The sequence below is a fragment of the Hylobates moloch genome, unplaced genomic scaffold, assembly GCF_009828535.3.
Source record: "Hylobates moloch isolate HMO894 unplaced genomic scaffold, HMol_V3 SCAFFOLD_7, whole genome shotgun sequence".
NCBI classification, from domain to species: Eukaryota; Metazoa; Chordata; class Mammalia; order Primates; family Hylobatidae; genus Hylobates; species Hylobates moloch.
In genome coordinates, this window is record NW_026652282.1 from 70213286 (window position 1) to 70233126 (window position 19841).

The following is a 19841-nucleotide window of genomic DNA, read 5'->3' on the forward strand; positions in this document are numbered from 1 at the left end:
TTGCACGTGATGCAATTTGTGCTATCTCTATGAGATGTTATGGTAGTACAGAAGAGGAGGTGCTCATCTTCGACCAGAGAGATATGAGAAAGTTTCATCTAGTTGTCACATTTGAGTTTAGTCTTGAAACATAAATTCATCAGGTACACAAAAGATTTCCAAAAAGGAGAAATATCATATACAAAGGTGCTGAGGTGAAAAAAAATCATTGCACATTCTTGAACTGCAAATAGTTGAACATGACTAGAGTGCAGGGTATGTAGAAGTAGATAAGGAGGTGAACCTTGAAATATGAGGACGACATTATCAACGGCCTTGTATAATAGACAAAGGAAGTATGGTATTTATTTAGTAGCTAAACACTAAAATTTGACCATTCAGTTTGGCAATTGGAAAATCCACTCTGACTCTAGCAAAATAAATTTCAGTGAAGTGATAAAACAAGTCAAATCAAAGGGGGTTGAAGTGTAACTGGATAATAAGAGACAATGGTGAATTTAAACTACCCTTTCCTCAAAATGGCTATAGGAAAAGTGAGACATTATATGGTAGATAAAGAGGATAAAGGATTGATGGGGAAACATTTTTGGAAAACTTGAGGTAGGAAATACATGATGGAGACTGGACTCTAAAGAGATGGGAGAATATCATGTACAGAGCATATACAAAGAGATTATTTAGAAATGAACAGGAAGAGTGAGCAAGAAGATGGAAAACAGGGAAAATTTGTATGGATATCTTTGTTTTGTTTTGATATGACAGAATATCTGAGGCAGGGTAATTGTTTTTAAAAAAGCAGACTTATTTGGCTCATAATTCTGGTGACTGAAAAATCCAACAGCAGGGCACTTGCATTTGGTTGGCTTATGGTGAGGGCTTTCATGATGCATCATAACATGGCAGAAAGTCAAAGGGGAAGCAGGCACATGTGAAGGGGCAAAATACAAGGGACATCCTTGCTTTATAACAATCCGCTTTTGTTGGAACTAATCCATTTCTCCTAAGAACTAATCCAGTCTCTTGAGAATGAAAACACTACCTCAAGAATGGCACGAAGCCACTCATAAGGGTAGAGCTCCCATGACCCAAACATCTGCCATTAGGCCCCACCTCTTAAAGGTTCCACCTCACAGCATTGCTGTTCTGGTGATTAAGGATCTAACATGAGTTTTTGTGGGGACACTCGAACCATAGCAATGGATATGGATAAGTTTATAAGTATGGAGTTATATGTTTAGGAATTCCAATTTGATGATTTGTGAAGTAGCAGGTGAGATAGTTTGCTGAGACGGAGGGCATGGGAGTCTCTAGGTGACTTGAAGAGAGAGAAAAAGAGAAGGATTGATCTGGCGGAGGGATAGTTTATGATGATGGTGGATGATGCAATCTGGGCTGACTGATAAATGAAGGAAAGACAAAGGGGTCTGGTTACTTGATAGAAAAGCAAGTGGGGGTCAAAAGACTGAGATGTCAATAAGGTGAAATATTAGTGAAGCAGAAGGAAGGCAAAGAGAAAACTGAAAGGATTAGAGGCTATTATAGTCAGAGAGTGGAATAATAAAGTTTAAAATTTCAGTAGTCAAGCATTCTCAGGCCAAAAATGAGTTCATGATTTGATCAGCAGATGGGGACATAATGAGGAAAGTTGGAAAATATGATATCTGGAAATCTAAGTAGATACAAGACAATTGTCAGCTCTACCTTTAAATTGTATCTCAAATCAGACCATTTATCATCAGTTTTTCTACAGCCACTTAGTCTAAGCCACTGTTAGCTTTTACACTAGCCTCCTAATTGATCTCTCAGATTCTACTCATGCCCACTCACTCCTACCCCAGGCAGCTTCTCACACATTGGCCAGTATGTATATTAGATCAGATCATGTTCCTTCCCTCCTTTGCTCAGAAAGCTTCCCTCTTTGTTGGCTTCCTTAAAGTCCTTATGTAATTTGACCTCAACTTTTTGAGCCATTTTACCCAACTCTTTTCCTGTCCTCATTGTGCTTCAGCTACACTGGGTTCCCTGGTATTCCAAGAGCACACCAAGGGTGCCTTAGGCTTTAGGGCCCTTGGACTTTGGACTTGTTCCCTCTGCCTATAATGTAACCCCACCACCAACGCTACAGATCTCTAACTTCATTCAAGTTGATGTTAAAATTTCATTCATGTCTATGGTAAAATTTCTTCTTTCCTTAACTATCCTACTTAAAAATGTAAGCCTCTGCCCTTCTCTACATCAACTTCCTGCATTGTTTTTCTTATAATTCTTTCACTAACAGAGATATTTTATACGTGTTTATTTTGTTTATTTTCCCTGCTCTACCCTCCACCTGGAATTTAAGCTCCATGGGAATAATGCCTTTGTTGGCCTTGTCTTGTGTTTTATCTCATAGCATCTAGAAAAAATTCTGACACAAAGTAGGACTCAAGACAAGTGCTAGAATACTTGGTGAAGGCTAAGCTCTGCTAAAAGTGCTGGAGCTACAAACACAAATAAGGTATGGTCCCTGCTATAAGCAGCAGAAACTGCCAGACTAAGGATCCAAGAGGAACACAGAGCCAAGTACACTGCCTAGAGAATGACAGAAAATGAAGTAAACAGTGGAAGCATAACTGTGTAAGTCTTTCTTTTGCTCCCTTTTCTGGCCTGACAACATTTTTAAAGTCTGCGATTCTGTTTTCTCAAAGATCACCCTAAACAGATCTTTGAAAACGTGTAAAATTCAGGGCCATGAACTGGACAGTTGCCTTGCCATTCAATGATAGTAACAGGTAAAGGAAACACAGATGGGTAATCAGATGATAAGAGTATTTCAAAATATTGCAAATAATAACAAAAAATGCCTATGAGTTTATACTTTAATATCACCTTTCCTTAAACAGTTAAAGTTGTAAAAAATGCTCTTCAAACTTACATAAAATAATCTTTTTACAAGATTTCCTTAATCCTTCCAATAGAATGACTTAACCTTTCAAAGGTCTTTGCCCTAAGGACTATATCTGCATTCTTAGTGTTCTTTTATCTGCATTCATTTCCCAAGCAAAAGAAAAAAACAAAATCCCAAAGAACCCTAGAGTTAATTGCACGTTTGCAGTCATCGGCAAGTTTTCTATTTTCATTAACTTTTTTTCTCTCAGGTTTTGCTTAAGATTTTGAGCCTTATTATTTAAGATGGTAATTAAAGACTAAGCCATGGCTACTGAGCTAATAATTGTCGAAGAAATAAATCACTGGTACCTAGTGTTATTCCAGAATTTCTCAAGCTTTTAACCTTAATACCAATCACTTACCACCATCTTTCTAAGGAAAAAAAAGCCCCTGGTGCAGAGATGCTGTGACATCCTTCCCAACCTCGGTTTCTTAAAATGCATCTGTTACCCTCTGGTATCTGTAGCTAAATCCCAAGATATTTTCATTTCAGCACATGAGAGTACTTTCTGGTGAACTTTATTTTTTTATTTTTGTAATTTGTGCTAGTGATATCTTTGGGTAAGTTCATAATTGTCTAAACTGTGACATGAGTGACGAAGAATGGAGTCCAAGTTACTGGAGTAAATTTTCTTCCCCTAGGAAACTAGTTAGTTAAGTTTCAACTGAAGCCACTCTTAAGCACAACTGTGGAACAGCACTTAAAGTAAAGCATGCGCAGTAAAGGCAGAATGACAAAACAAAAATACCAAATGTACTGCTCACTTACTTCCTTGTTGTGACCTTAAAAACATGACAGTGTGAATATTTAAGTTAAATCTACACTGTACAACCCTAGTTTTAAGGTATTTATCAAAAGGAAAAAGAATCATGTCTCTTTATTAGTCCTAGTTTCCCAGCTTCTTCAGGAAACACTGTATAAGCCCCACATTGTCTTCAACTAAATCTTCATTTTCTTACCCTCCTTGGGTATTTTGTCAGTATGTTAATTTATATTAATTTATAGTCACTGTACAAACCTCTACATTTCTAAATATTGCTAAGTTTGTTCTGCAGATATATGTTGTGTAAATTCCATTATAGCTTTTTTTTTTGTTTTTGTTTTGTTTTGTTTTGTTTTTGAGACGGAGTCTCTCTCTGTCACCCAGGCTGGAGTGCAGTGGTGCAGTATCGGCTCACTGCAACCTCTGCCTCCCGGGTTCAAGTGATTCTCCTGCCTCAGCCTCCTGAGTAGCTGGGATTACAGGTGTGCACCACCACGCCCAGCTAATTTTTGTATTTTTAGTAGAAACAGGGTTTCACCAATGTCGACCAGGCTGGTCTTGAACTCCTGACCTCATGTGATCCACCCACCTCATCCTCCCAAAGTGCTGGGATCATAGGCATGAGGCACCACGCCCGGCCCCATTATAGGTTTCTTAATGGACATTCAACGATACCAACAATAATAATATCATTATATAATTATTAATAATAATAAAAATATAATAATATATTTTAGTACATACTTCATAGTTCTTAATTTAGTTTTTATCACAAAGTGGTTGCTTAATACATATTCTGACCTCGCTTCCTGTCTCCTAGACTCATATATACAACTGTCAACTTGAAAGTTCTGCTTGGACAGAGCTCATGCCTAATATGTGCAAAATAGAACTTTTGATCCTCCTTGTCCCAAACAGACTCTTGCCCCAGGTCTTCTCATCTCGATATGTCACTACCATTCACTAAATTGATAGGGCCAAAAGCCAAGGAGACATTTTTGACCCTTCTCTTTCGACAGCACCTGTCAGTTTTATCTTCAAAGTTTATCTGAAATCAAAACACTTTCTCATATTCTCCATTACTATATCGAAGTAGTCCAAGCCACTATCAATTCTTGTCTAGACTTGTCTTGACACTTTCAGTATCACCAAACTGGCACCATACTTGTAGTTTTGACCCCCTACATTTTATCATCCACAAAGCAACTAGATTGATCTTTGAAAAACACACACCATATCATGCCACTCTCCTTCAAATACTCCAATGGATTCTCATTGCCCTGAGAACAAAATCCAAACTCATTTACTGTGGTTTCTAAGACTTTACATTATTCAGGCTCTGTATTCCCCCCTCCACTCACTCTTCTCTAGCCATAGTGGCATTTTTACTATTCCAAGAACGTAAAAACTCTGACTCACTTCTTTATACTCACTTTCCTTTATGTAGTGATGCTGTCTCCTCAGACTTTTGCCTGCATTGCTCTTTTTCTTCTTTCAGACTTCTGCTCAATTATGACCGCTTAAGAAAGGCCTTCCCTGACCACTATTTTTATTTTTTTGTTTTTACTTTTAATTATGAGAAACTCCAAATGCGTACAAAACAGAGAGAATATTATGATGACTCTATATGTATTTAACACTCAGCCTAAACAATTATCAGCTGATTGCCAATTTCGTTTCATCTGTATCCTCATCTATTCCTCACCCATATCTAACCTCCTGAATTGTTTTGAAGTAAATCTCAGACAGCATATCATTTCATCTGTAAATATATTAGTATGTATTTAAAAGTAAAAAGAAATCTTTAAAAATAGCCAAAATAGGCCGGGCACGGTGGCTCACGCCTGTAATCCCAGCACTTTGGGAGGCCGAGGCGGGCGGATTACCTGAGGTCAGGGGTTCGAGACCAGCCTGGCCAACATGGTGAAACCCCGTCTCTACTAAAAATACAAAAATTAGCCAGGCATGATAGCGGGCACCTGTAGTCCTAGCTACTCAGGAGACCGAGGCAGGAGAATTGCTTGAGCTTGGGAGGCGGAGGTTGCAGTGAGCCGAGATCATGCCACTGCACTCTAGCCTGGCCGACAGAGAGAGACTCTATCTAAAAAAAAAAAAAAAAACCCAAAATACCTTTATCACACCTAAAAGATTAACAATGACTCCTTATTTTTATCAAATATTTATTAAGTATTCACATTTCCCTTACTGTCTCATACATATTGACTTTTGAAAACAATTTTTCTTCTAATCAGGATGCAAATAAGTCAATGCATTGCAATTGACTAATGTATCTCTTAAGTCTCTTAATCTATACATTACACCCTTTCATTATTTGTATGTCCTAGCACTTTATTTGTTGAAGAAAGTGGATTGTTTGCACACTGGTATTTTCAATCATCTGGGTTTTGCTGGTTCCATCACTGAGGTGTCATTTAACACATTCCCTATATTTCCAGTAAATAGATTGTTACATACAAAGACTTGATTGGGTTTAGATTTTATATTTTGTAAGACTGTTACCTGAGTTTTGCCATATTCTTCCAGTAAGATATACACGATGTCACAATGTCTAGCTAACTCTCTCTCTCTCCCTCCCTGTCTATCTCTCTCTCTATTTTTCTGGAAAGCAGCCAAGGATTATTTACTGGATGCATTATGGGGTTACCATGATGGCTGCCTAATCTTAAATAGAAACTTCACAGCATTCTCCATCACTCACAATTCCCTTAGCCTTTATTTTATTCATAGCAGTTCTAATAATCTGATAGAATATTATATCTATTTGTCTACTTGCTTATTATTACTTCTGCCACAAGTATGTGAACTTCATGTAGGCAGAGGAATTATTTTTGTTCTTTGTATCCAGCACCTAAAACAGCTTCTAGTGCATAATAAGTATTCAATAAATATTATACTGAATTGATTTGGATAAATATTATTTATTGAAAAGGGAAAAAGAATGTATATGTCCAACATAGTAATAAGAGTCCTAGGAATGAAAACACTACATGAAAATTATGATTTTCAAGACCTCAAGAATCAAAATTGAGACATTAGCAAGAATATTCCTTCACATACTTATTAATAAGACAATGCCAAGATGAAAGACCTACAGAGATGTACACACACAAATACTGCCCTAATTATTTTAAAAATCATTTTAAAATAAATTCACCATTTTATTTTTATTTATACAAATAGCACATGCCCATTATAGAAAAGTTGAAAAATGCAAGTAAGAAAACATTCTTCACATTCTAACAGATCGCTTTCTCTCTCTCTTTTTCCCTGTTTGAATAACATATTTTCTTAAAAGATAGAACTGTAGCATATATACTGTTGTGTAGATTGCTTTTTTAAAATAATACAACATATTTTTAGCAATCTCATATAAAAATATGATATATTCTTCTACAATATTAATTTTAAGAAAGCACCTTAATTTATTTAACCAGTACCCTATTTTTGAACATTTATGTTGTTTTCCCATTTTCTTTTTTAATGCAATTTTTATTTTTTATTATTTTTATTTTTTTTAATATACTTTAAGTTTTAGGGTACATGTGCACAACGTGCAGGTTAGTTATATATGTATACATGTGCCATGTTGGTGTGCTGCACCCATTAACTCGTCATTTAATATTAGGTATATCTCCTAATGCTATCCCTCCCCACTCCCCCGACCCCGCGACGGGCCCCGGTGTGTGACGTCCCCCTTCCTGTGTCCAAGTGTTCTCATTGTTCAATTCCCACATATGAATGAGAACATGTGGTGTTTGGTTTTTTGTCCTTGCCCATTTTCATTATTATAAGTCATCTTCTGATTAATATTTTCAGTTAAATCTTTGTATATATTCTTTAATTTATAAATGAACTTGAAAAAAAACAACTTCATTGAGATGTAATCATATACCATAAAATTTGCCTTTTTGACACACACAATTCAGTAGTTTTGCTATATTACTTATTGATTTTTTTAAATTGTGGTAAAATATACCATAAAATTTGCTGTTTTAACCATTTTAAAGAGTATGATTTTGTTACATTAATTACATTCACAATGTTGTATAGCCATCAATACCATCTGTTTTCACCATTTTATAATCCCAAATAGAAACTCAGTAACCTTTAAGCAATAATTTCCCATCACACTCTTCCCTCAGCCCTTGGTAATCTCTAATCTACTTTCTGCCTCTATGAATTTCTCTATTTTAGAAATTTCATATAAGTGAAGTCATACAATATTTGTCCTTTTGTGATTGGCTTTTTTATTTGGCATATTGTTTTCAAGGTTTGCCCATTTACAGATAGCATGTGCCAGAACTTCATTACTTTTATGGCTGAATAATATTCCTTTGCATATACATACCACATTTTGTTTATTCAGTCATCTTTTTTTGACTTTTAAGTTCAAGGGTACAAGTGCAGGTTTGCCACATAGGTAAACTTGTGTCATGGTGGTTTGTTGTACAGATTGTGTCATCACCCAGGTATTAAGCCTAGTATCCATCAGTTGTTTTTCCTGATCCACTCCCTCCTCCCACCTTCTACCCTCCAAAAGACCCCAGTGTGTGTTGTTCCCCTCTATGTGTCCATGTGTTCTCATCATTTTGCTCCCACCTATACATGAGAATATGCAGTATTTGGTTTTCTGCTCCTGCATTAGTTTGCTAAGAATAATGGCCTACAGCTCCATCCATGTCCCTGAAAAGTACATGATCTTGTCCTTTTTTATGGCTGCATAGTATTTCATAGTGTATATGTACCACATTTCTTTACCTAGTCTATGACTGATGGGCATTTCAGTGATTCCATGTTTTTGCTATTGTGAATGGTGCTGCAATGAACATATGCATGCATGTGTCTTTATGATAGAATGATTTATATTCCTTTGGGTATATACCCAGTAATGGGATTGTTGGGTCAAATATTTCTGTCTTTAGGTCTTTGAGGAATCACCACACTGTCTTGCACAATGGTTGAACTAATTTACACTCGCACCAACAGTGTATAAGCATTCCTTTTTCACCACAACTTTGCCAGCATCTGTTATTTTCAGTCTCTTTAATAGTAGCCATTCTGACTGGTGTTAGATGGAATCTCATTGCGATTTTGATTTGCATTTCTCTAATGATCAGTGATGTTGAGATATTTTTCCTATGCTTGTTGGCTGCATGTATGTCTTCTTTTGAAAAGCCTCTGTTCATGTCCTTTATCCAATTTTTATGTAGTTGTGTGTTCTTTTCTTATAAATTTAAGTTCCTTATAGATGTTGGATATTAGACCTTTGTAGAATGCATAGTTTACAAAAATTTTATCTAATTCTGTAGTTTGTTCACTCTGTTGATAGTTTCTTTTGCTGTGCAGAAGCTCTTTAGCTTAACTAGATCTCATTTGCCAATTTTTGCTTTTGTTGCAATTGCTTTTGGTGTCTTCATCATGAAATCTTTTGCCTGTGCCTATGTCCTGAACGGTATTGCCTAGGTTGTCTTCTAGGGTTTTTATAGTTTTGGGATTTACATTTTAAGTCTTTAATTAATTTTGAGTTAATTATTTTACCTAATGTAAGGCAGTAGTCCAGTTTCGATCTTATGCATATGGCTAGCCAGTTAACCCAGCACCATTTATTGACTAGGGAATCCTTTTCCCATTGCTTGTTTTTGTCAGGTTTGACGAAGATCAGATAGTGGTAGGTGTGCATTCTTATTTCTAGGTTCTCAATTCTGTTCCATTGGTCTATGTGTCTGTTCTTCTACCGGTACCATGTTGTTTTGGTTACTGTAGCCCGGTAGTATTTTTTGAAGTCAGTAGTGTGATGCCTCCAGCTTTGATCTTTTCACTTAGGATTGCCTTGGACATTCGGGCTCTGCTTGATTCCATATAAATTTTAAAATAGTTTTTTCTTGTTCTGTGAAGAATATCAATGGAAGTTTGATGGGAATAGCATTGAATCTATGAATTGCTTTGGGCAGTATAGCCATTCTAACTATATTGAATCTTCCTTTCTATGAGCATGGAATGTTTTTCCATTTGTCTGTGTCATCTGTGATTTCTTTGAGCAGTGGTATGTAGTTCTTCTTGCAGAGATCTTTCACCTCCCTAATTAACAGTATTCCTAGATATTTTACTCTTTTTGTGGCAACTGTGGATGGGAGTTCGTTTGTAATTTGGTGCTTGGTTTGACTGTTGTTGGTGTATAGGAATGCTAGCAATTTTTGCACATTGATTTTGTATCCTGAGACTTTGCTGAAGTTACTTATCAGCTTAAGAAGCTTTTGGGCTGAGATGATGGGGTTTTTTACATAAAAGATTATGTCATCTACAACCAGGGATAGTTTGAATTCCTCTCTTTCTATTTGGATGACTTTATTTATTTCTCTTGCCTGATTACCCTGGCAAGAACTTCCAATTCTATGCTGAATAGAAGGGATGAGAGAGGGCATCCTTGTAATGTGCCAGTTTTCAAGGGAAATGCTTCCAGCTTCAGACCATTCAGTATGATATTGGCTGTGGGTTTATCATACATGGCTCTTATTATTTTGAGGTATGTTACATCAATACGTAGTTTATTGAGAGTTTTTAACATGAAGGGATGTTGATTTTTATCAGAAGCCTTTTCTACATCTATTCAGATAATCATGTGGTTTTTGTCTTTAGTTCTGTTTATGTGTTAAATCACATTTATTGATTTGTATACGTTGAATCAACCTTATATCCCAAAGATGAAGCCTACTCGATAATGAGGGATAAGCTTTTTAATGTGTTGCTGGATTAAGTTTTCCAGTATTTTGTCGAAAATTTTTGCGTCGATATTCATCAAGAATATCAGCCTAAAGTTTTATTTTATTTTATTTTTTTGTATCTCTGCCCGGTTTTGGTATCAGTATGATGCTGGCCTCATAGAATGAGTTAGGGAGGAGTCCCTCCTTTTCAATTTCGTGGAATAGTTTCAGTAGGGATGGTACCAGCTCCTTTTTGTACACCTAGTAGAATTCAGCAGTGAATTCATCTGGTATGAGGCTTTTTTGATTGGCAGGCTATTTATTACTGCCTCAATTTCAGAACATTTTATCGGTCTGTTCAGGGATTAAATTTCTTCCTTGTTCAGTTTTGGGAAGGTGTATGTGTCCAGAAATTAATTCTTTTATTCTAGATTTTCTAGTTTATGTGCAAAAAGATGTTTATAATTTTCTCCGGTGATCGTTTGTATTTCTGTGGGGTCAGTGGTAATATCTCCTTTGTTGTTACTTAGTGTATTTATTTGAATTGATCTCTTTTCCTCTTTACTAATCTAGCTAGTTGTCAATCTATTTTATTATTTTTTCCAAAAAAAAGAAAACCCCAGCTCCTGGATTCATTGGCCTTTTGAATGTTTTTTCTTGTCTCTATTTCCTTCAGTTTAGCTCCAATTTGGGTTATTTCTTGTCTTCTACTAGCTTTAAAGTTTGTTTGCTCTTGGTTCTCCAGTTCTTTAGTTGTGATGTTAGGTTGTTAATTTGAGGTCTTTCTAACTTTTTGATGTGGTCATTTAGTGCTATAAATTTCCCTCTTAATTCTGCCTTAGCTGTGTCCCAGAGACTCTGGTATGTTGTATCTTTATTCCCATTAGTTTCAAATAATTTCTTGATTTCTGCATTAATTTCATTATTTACCCAAGTCATTTAGGAGAAGGTTGTTCATTTTCCATGTAATAGTATGGTTTTGTGTGAAATTATTAATCTTGAGTTTTATTTGATTGCACTCTTGTCTGAGAAACTGTTATGATTTCAGTTGCTTTGCATTTGCTGAGGATTGTTTTACTTCCGATTATGTGATCAGTTTTAGAGTACGTGCCATGTGGCAATAAGAAGAATGTATATTCTGGTGTTTTGGGGTGGAGAGTTCTGTAGATATCTATCTGTTCCATTTGATACCGTGCTGAGTTCAGGTTCTGAATATCTTTGTTAATTTTCTTTCTCAATGATTTGTCTAATATTGTTGGTGGGGTGTTAAAGTCTCCCACTATTATTGTGTGGGAGTCTAAGTCTCTTTGAAAATCTCTAAGATCTTTCTTTATGAATCTGGGTGTTCCTGTGTTGAGTGAATATATATTTAGGATAGTTAGATCTTCTTGCTGAATTGAACACTTTACCATTATGTAATGCCCTTCTTTGTCTTTTTTGATTTTTATTGCTTTAAAGTCTGTTTTTTCAGAAACTAGGATTGCAACCTCTGCTTTTTTGTTGTTGTTTTGTTTTCCATTTGCTTGGTAGATTTTCCTCCAACCCTTTATTTTGAGCCTATGTGCCACTGCAGGTGAGGTGGGCATCTTGAAGACAGCATATCAATGGGTCTTGGTAATTTATTCAATTTACCACTCTTTCTTTTAAGTGGGGGTATTTAGCACATTTACCTTTAAGGTTAGTATTGATATGTGTGGATTTGATCCTGTCATCATGATGTTAGCTGATAATTTTGCAGAACTGTTTATGTGGTTGCTTTATAGTGTCACTGGTCTGTGTACTTCAGTGTGATTTTGTAGTTGCTGTTAACAGTCCTTTCTTTCCATATTAAGTGCTTTCTTCAGGAGCTCTTGTTAGGAAGGTCTGGTGGAAATGAACTCCTTTAGCATTTGCTAGTCTGAAAAGGATGTTATTTCTTCTTTGATGAAACTTAGTTTTGGCCACATATGAAATTCTGGGTTGGAATTTCTTTTTTTTTTTTAAGAAAGTTGAATGTTGACTTCAAATCTCTTATGGCTTGCAAGGTTTCTGCTGAGAGGTCCACTCTTAGTCTGATGGGTTTCCCTTTGTAAATGACCTGACCTTTCTCTCCAGCTGCCTTAACATTTTTTCTTTCATTTTGACCTTAGAAAATCTGATGATTACATTTCTTGGAGATGATCTTCTCGTGGAGGATCTTATTGGGGCTCTCTGCATTTTCTGAATTTGAATGTTGGCCTGCTATCTAGGTTGGGCAAGTTCTCATGTATGATATCCTGAAACATGTTTTCCAAATTGATTCCATTCTCCCCATCTCTTTCAGGTACCCCAACTAGTCATAGATTTGGTCTCTTGACATAATCTCATGTTTTCTGGAGTTTTTGTTCACTCCTTTTAATTCCTTTTTCTCTATTCTTGTCTACCTGTCTTATTTTAGAAAGACAGTATTCAAGCTCTGAGATTCTTTCCTCTGCTTGGTCTATTGTGCTATTATACTTGTGATTGCATTATGAAATTCTTGTAGTTGTTTTTTTTTCAGTTCTATCAGGTCAGTTACATTCTTCTTTATACTGGCTATTTTGTCTGTCAGATCCTGCAACGTTCTATCATTATTTTTAGCTTCCTTGCATTGGGTTGCAATGTGCTCTTTTAGCTCAGTGAAGTTTATTTTTATCCACATTCTGAATTCTACTTCTCTCATTTCAGCCATCTCAGCCTCAGCTCAGTTCCAAACTCATGCTAGAGAGGCGATGCAATCATTTAGAGGCAAGAGGGCACTCTGGCTTTTTGAATTTTCTGTGCTCTTGTCCTGATTCATTCTCATCTTTTTGGGCATATTTACCTTCAATCTTTGAGGTTACTGACCCTTGAATGGTTGGACTTGTTTTTCTTAGTCTGGCTACTCTTCCGTAGGGCTGGTACAGTTTGCTGGGGGTCCACTCCAGTACCTAGTCACCTCAGATTTTCCAGTACCTGGAGGTATTCCCAGTAAAGGCTGTGAAACAGCAAATATGGCAGCCTGCCTGTCTCTCTGGGAGCTCTGTCCCAGGGAAGTATGGACCTGTTGCCAGCCTGAATGCAGGAGGTGGCTAGAGACCCCAGTTGGGAGGTCTCACCCATTCTGGATGAACGGTATTGGGGACCTGCTTAAAAAAGCAGTCTGGCCACAATTTCGTACAGCACTGTACTTATGCTGGGGTATTTTTTCTGTCCCTGGTTGGGTTGGGCTCTCCACAAGGTGGAGGCTGGAACAGCTAAGTTCTGTCAGCCAGAAAACACTAGTGGGTGTGGCTGGAGGCCCTGGTTGGGAGGTTCTGCCCAGTGAGGAGCCATGGATCAGGGACCCACTTAAAGAAGCTATCTGGCTACATTTTTGTAGAGCAGCTGAGCTATGCTGGGGGATCCCTTCTGCCTCCTATTGATTTGGACTCTCCAAAGCCCACAGGCTGGAATGGTTGAGTCACCCAAACAGCAAAGATGGAGGCTCGTCCCACGCCCCAGGAACTCCATCCTAGGCAGGTGCAACACTGTTGGTGGTGGATGGCTGGAATTCCAAGCCAGTGGGTCTTATCCTGTGAGGCACCGTGGAAGTGGGGCCTGCAGGCCATCATTGTTCATCTCTTGGATTCAGCCTCTTTTTTAGGGGTATGTATGGAGGTGTCACCTCCCGCTTTGCCGGAGTTGCAGTTACTTTTGCCAGGAAGCCCAGAGCTGGAGTATGTAAACCTCCTAAATCTCCACGTGTGCCTGAGTAGCAGCTCTACTAAGACTCCACATAGCTCTGTGTGTCAGACTGAAGGCCCTGGTAGGGGGTTTCACGAGGGAATCTCCTGACCCAAGGGTTGCAAAGGTCAATGGGAAAAGCATGGTTTCCCAAGGTCACACATTCACTCACCACTCACCACTTCCCTGGGTGGGGGAGGCCCCCTTGGCTTCATGTCACTCCCTGGTGGGCCATTATTTTGCCTTGTTTTCTCCGTTTTCTTTGGGTTAAATTGTTTCCTTGATTAGTCCCAATACAAGTACCTGAATGTTTCAGTTGAAGGTTCTGTATTTACTCACCCCTTTCATTCCTCTCCATGAGCGCCACGCACCACAGCTGCTTCCAGTCAGCCATCTTTGGAGAACTCCCCTTGTACATATTCTTAATCATCCTCCTAGACCAAAGGTTGGCAAAATTATTCTGTAGATGGCCAGATAATAAATATTTAAGGCTTTGAAGGCCATACAGTCTCTGTAACAACTACTCAGCTCAGCTGTTAAAATGTAAAAGCAGCCACAATGTGTAAATGAATTAGCATGGCTGTATTACAATAACATTTATTTACAAAACAGGAAGAGGGTAGGATCTAGCATGCTGGCCATAGCTTGCTGACCCCTGCCCTCTAATAAATTCCTAGAAAGCTAACTGATAAGGTAAGAAATATATGTGTTTAAGGATTTTGATATATATTACATCATAGGTGTTCAGAAAAAAGGTACCCATTTACATTCTTTCTGGTGATGAATGTGATCACCTGTTTTCCCATGTCATGATAATTTTTAAAGAGATAGGACCACAAGAGCCAAGGAAAACTATCCCCACCGCCAACTTAAAAAAATTAGACCACTACAATCTGAGCCTGGAATCTTGTAACAGTTTTCCTTATGAAGAGTCAAAATTGCCTATCTAGAATTGTGGTGAAAGTATCATTATTAAACATAAAGTGTTATCAATAGTATTTGTGGTATTTGACATGCCCAGGCCAGCCACGGAAACATCTTAAGCAGTCATTTAGAGCTGACCTCCTAAGGTTGGCAGGTGGTGCTAAAGAAAAGATTTTGGGGGGTGTCAAAGGTATGGTAAATATGAATGCCTCCTCTGCCAACGCACACACACACACATGGTGGCTCATTCCTGTAATCCCAGCACTTTGGGAGGCCAAGGCAGGTAGATCACCTGAGGTCAGGAGTTTGAGAGCAGCCTGGCCAACATGGTGAAACCCCATCTGTACTAAAAATACAAAAAATCAGCCGGGCATGGTGGCAGGCACCTGTAATCCCAGCTACTCGGGAGGCTGAGGCAGGAGAATCGTTTGAACCCGGGAGGCAACGGTTATAGTGAGTGAAGTTTGTGCCATTGCACTCCAGTCTGGGCAACAAGAGCAGAACTCCATCTCAAAAGATAAACAAACAAAAAACAACAACAAACAGAAATAGCAGCTGACACTTCAGAGCATGGGAATGTGTTCTGCCCTGGGATTTTAAATAGCCAGTGTAAAGAAAGTTACACACAGCTGCATGTCTACAGATATTTCCCACTGGGTTTAGAGGCTGGTGTCATTCTGAGTCCCACATTCATTTGTCTTTTCAGCCTAGTGACTTCAGGCTTTCCCTCTCACTAAACAAAACTCTGGAATGTGGTGGAGAGATGTTAGGAGAGATGCAGAGACATGTGGTAACAGAGGGAAACTGAGGAAGAGTCAAAGAGACAGAAAAAGTGATGGAAGAGAGAGAGAGTTTGGAAAGGTGTCTGAAGACTTTGACATCAGAACTCTCAAAAAAATGAATAAACTTTATACCATAAGGAATGCTGAGAGAGAAAAATAAAGGGCATAGGAAAGATTCCTGAGGAACAATTGGCTGGTTTATATTCCTGTGCATCCCTCACTCTGAGTCTTATACTCAGACCAGATTAATGCATTACTGTTTCCCAAAATCACAGTAATAGCAGAGTGGCTTAATAGTTTTGTAACTCTGGGTAAGTTTATTTAGTCTTCCTGAGCTTTAGCTTACTTATCTGTAAAAGAAGGATATTACCATTTACCAGGTATGTTAGCATATTGACTAGCACGTAACATTTGTTCAATAAATGGTAACTGCTATCAGCTACTATTACCACCACCATCATCACTAAGATATCTGGATATCTGGAGTACCACCCCCGTCCACTATGACAGCCATCCTGTCCTTAAAACCACAACTGCCTTCCAACACGAAGTAAAAAGTAGATTAGATGAGAGGTGTCCAGGGCCAGGTTTCTATAGCACAGGTCTCAAATATTTGTTAATTTGTATCCTAAGATATTTTTTCTCACTACATTCATTGGCTATTGTGGTTCATATTTGTGAATGTGTTTGTGGGTGTGTGTGTATGTGTGTGTTGGTTTTGTGGGCTTTTTAATCAAGAGCCTCTAAGAATTGAAGGTCATCATTTACTGAGGTGAGGATATTATTTACTGAGGTGATAATATTTTACTCTGCACAGCAGTTGTCTGTTTTGCAAATTCATTTATTCAGAATATAAGTCCTACTCACAATAGAAGTAATCTTTCAATTCTTGATATTCCATTGTTTAACCTAGCCATTTACAAAGAGAGAGAGAGAAAAGAGAAAACTGGAAATTAAACCACAGTAAGCAAGTGAAGCAAACAAACACTTGCAACTCATGGAATGTTAGAGTCTGAAGAAACCATCGTGATTATCTAAAAACATCCAGTTATAGCAGAGAAAGGTTGAGATCCACAAACAAATCAAGAGTAAGGTTTTAAAAATCAAATACAGGGCTTCGAATTTGGGGTTTCTGATGTTTAATATTATGCTTTTCTTTCCTGCTTAAAGATATGAAACAGGCCGGGCGCGGTGGCTCAAGCCTGTAATCCCAGCACTATGGGAGGCTGAGGTGGGTGGATCACAAGGTCAGGAGATTGAGACCATCCTGGCTAACACGGTGAAACCTCGTCTCTACTAAAAATACAAAAAATTAGCCGGGCGTGGTGGCGGATGCCTGTAGTCCCAGCTACTCAGGAGGCTGAGGCAGGAGAATGGCGTGAACCTGGGAGGCGGAGCTTGCAGTGAGCCAAGATCGCGCCACTGTACTACAGCCTAGGCGAAAGAGCGAGGCTCCATCACAAAAAAAAAAAAGGAAAAATAAAAAGAAAAAAAGATATGAAACAGAGCACTAACAAGGGCTCGGCAAAGGGAGTATTCATTGAGAGCACTTAGGCTCACTCCACATTGCAGAACAAATAAGCCGAAGAGAGCACTATGAGAAAACAGAAGGGAAAATAGGAGTGGAGATAGGGTGCATTCATACTCTGCATTGTCAGCAACTGGCTTTGGTTTGTTTAGTTTGAGGACTGGGGGAGGAGCAGCAGCTTATATACTTATGGTTAACTCATTGATCTCTGCCAAAACTTATTAAGTTCTGCAGTTAAACTTGAACATGAATAAGTGAACTTCTAATGTAAATTAAACCAATTCTATCGACCTTTGACTATTATCAGTTTCAGATTTGATGTGTGTCTGCTAAAGTTGGAAAAATAGGTGCTAAGTATAGACTAAGAAGATTCTTCCCCTTTCATTATCACTGGGCTATGTAATAGTATGAAAGTCGTTGTGGGGAGTGGTGTGTGTGTGTGTGTGTGTGCGCGCGCGCATGCGTAATAGACTTAGTAAACAAATTACAATCCCTGACATAGTCTGAGGATAGTTTGTCTGATTTTACATGAGTGTTGAATATTTTATTGAGAGGTACTGAAAAATACAATTTTGCAAAAAGCTCAGACTTTGGTTGCTTGTTGGCTTTTCCTTCCTTTTCCAATAGAATGAGCTCTAATGTTGATTAGACAGCTGACGAACCATGATGATATAAAAGTTATGGCTATTTTGCAAGAAATAAGCTAAAAAACAGTAGAGAAATTCTGTGGGTAAACTGAGGAGGAAAATGTCCTTTTAACTTATTGTAGTTTTGCTAGTCACGACATGATGGCATTATTGGGAGACTGGAGAAATACAGAGGAATATGTTCACTTGATCTGAGGCAAAATATGGGATTTGGGGAAATGAATTTTTTACACAAAAATAAGCTGTTTCATCCTATTATTTTTGTAGTTTGAGTGCAGACAGGGTGCTGAGAAATAGTTGGATCTTCCAATTCCTTGATGGACCTGTAGTTTATAGTGAATGCAGACTTTTTCCAAGTCTCATTTTATAGTTATTAATACTTACATTTACTACTATGGCAACTTACCAGCTTCGCCTATGTTTGATATTATTTGATATATTTTAAAAAAAATAAATTTTACCATGTATATTTAAGGTATACAACGTGAGGTTATTGAATATATATAGGTAGTCTAAAGGTTACCATAGTGAAACAAATTATTTAATGTAATTTATCCCAAGTCTCTATTCTTTAAAAAAGTTGTTTCAAGCCTTCGGAAGTTTATTACTATTGAATACTGAAAACATTCCCTTCAAAAGCAGCATAAGTCATTAAAAAGTTACACATACAATGACTCAACACTTGACAGCTTTATTATAATTACAACATTTTATAGCTCTATTTACATTATTAATGGCACAATAGGAACCACAAAGTACAAAAGACTTAGTCTGGTTATACATGTTACACTCAATGAACAATTTGCAAATTAAGGCTAATACTTTATGTTCTGAGTCTTATTTTTCTCATTGAGATCATTTTTCTGTTATAGTTACAAAAATAATGTGGCTTTGGAAGAACTCAATACTTGAACAGATTCTGAGTCAATAACAATGTCATTTAAAACAACTTCTACAATCAGAAGTGGCCTTCTTTCTTTGTGTAAGTTTTATTGCTAATAAACAGTCTAGAAGTTATAATATGTGAAAAAGAAAAAGAATTGAAAAAGGAATCTAATTACACTGACAAACTAATGGAAACCACAGTAACTTGAAAAATCTGCAAATTGAGATAAATATTCAATAGATTATTATAAAACTGCATTGAATTAAGTACTTTCCCCAAGATATTTAAAATTTTCATTAAGGCTGGTAATTGAAATTTGCATTGCCCAGGGGAAAAGAAAAATGATTATATTGTTTACCCTCATCTGTAATCAAATTTTTGGCAATTATGGAAGGCATGGAATTAGGGCAATTCTAAATGTCACCAGATTCAAACATTTTTACCTCCCAGTGTTTCATCTTTTTCTCCCAAATGGAAAGTAATATCAATTAGCCCAACACAACTAATACAGGCTTAAATTATGAATTTATCCTTATAAATATTGAAATATAACACTTAACACCCTCTTGATTGAAGCTGAGAAATTTGATTGAATCTGAAAAACTATGTAGTATGGGTTGAATACTAGGTAGACGGGATTCCAATATTTTCTGTGTTCCATCACTAACCCACTTGTTGAGTTATCTACCCTATTTCAACTTGCATTTATCTGTCAGAATCACTATAATACATTTTATTGCATAGTAATTGTGGCATGAGGATGGGGACTTGGGGAAGCAAAATAATTCTAATTATATAATAGCCATGTACGAGATCTATACTATGAATATAAAGGGTTCTTTAGTTTTATATGATGAGGTCTCTGGCAGAACTAAAGGGTTGCAGAGGGCAAATATGAATCATGTCAGTAGCTACATCTTTAGGAAAATGGTAGGGAGAAAGCAGAGGTTTTTTTTTT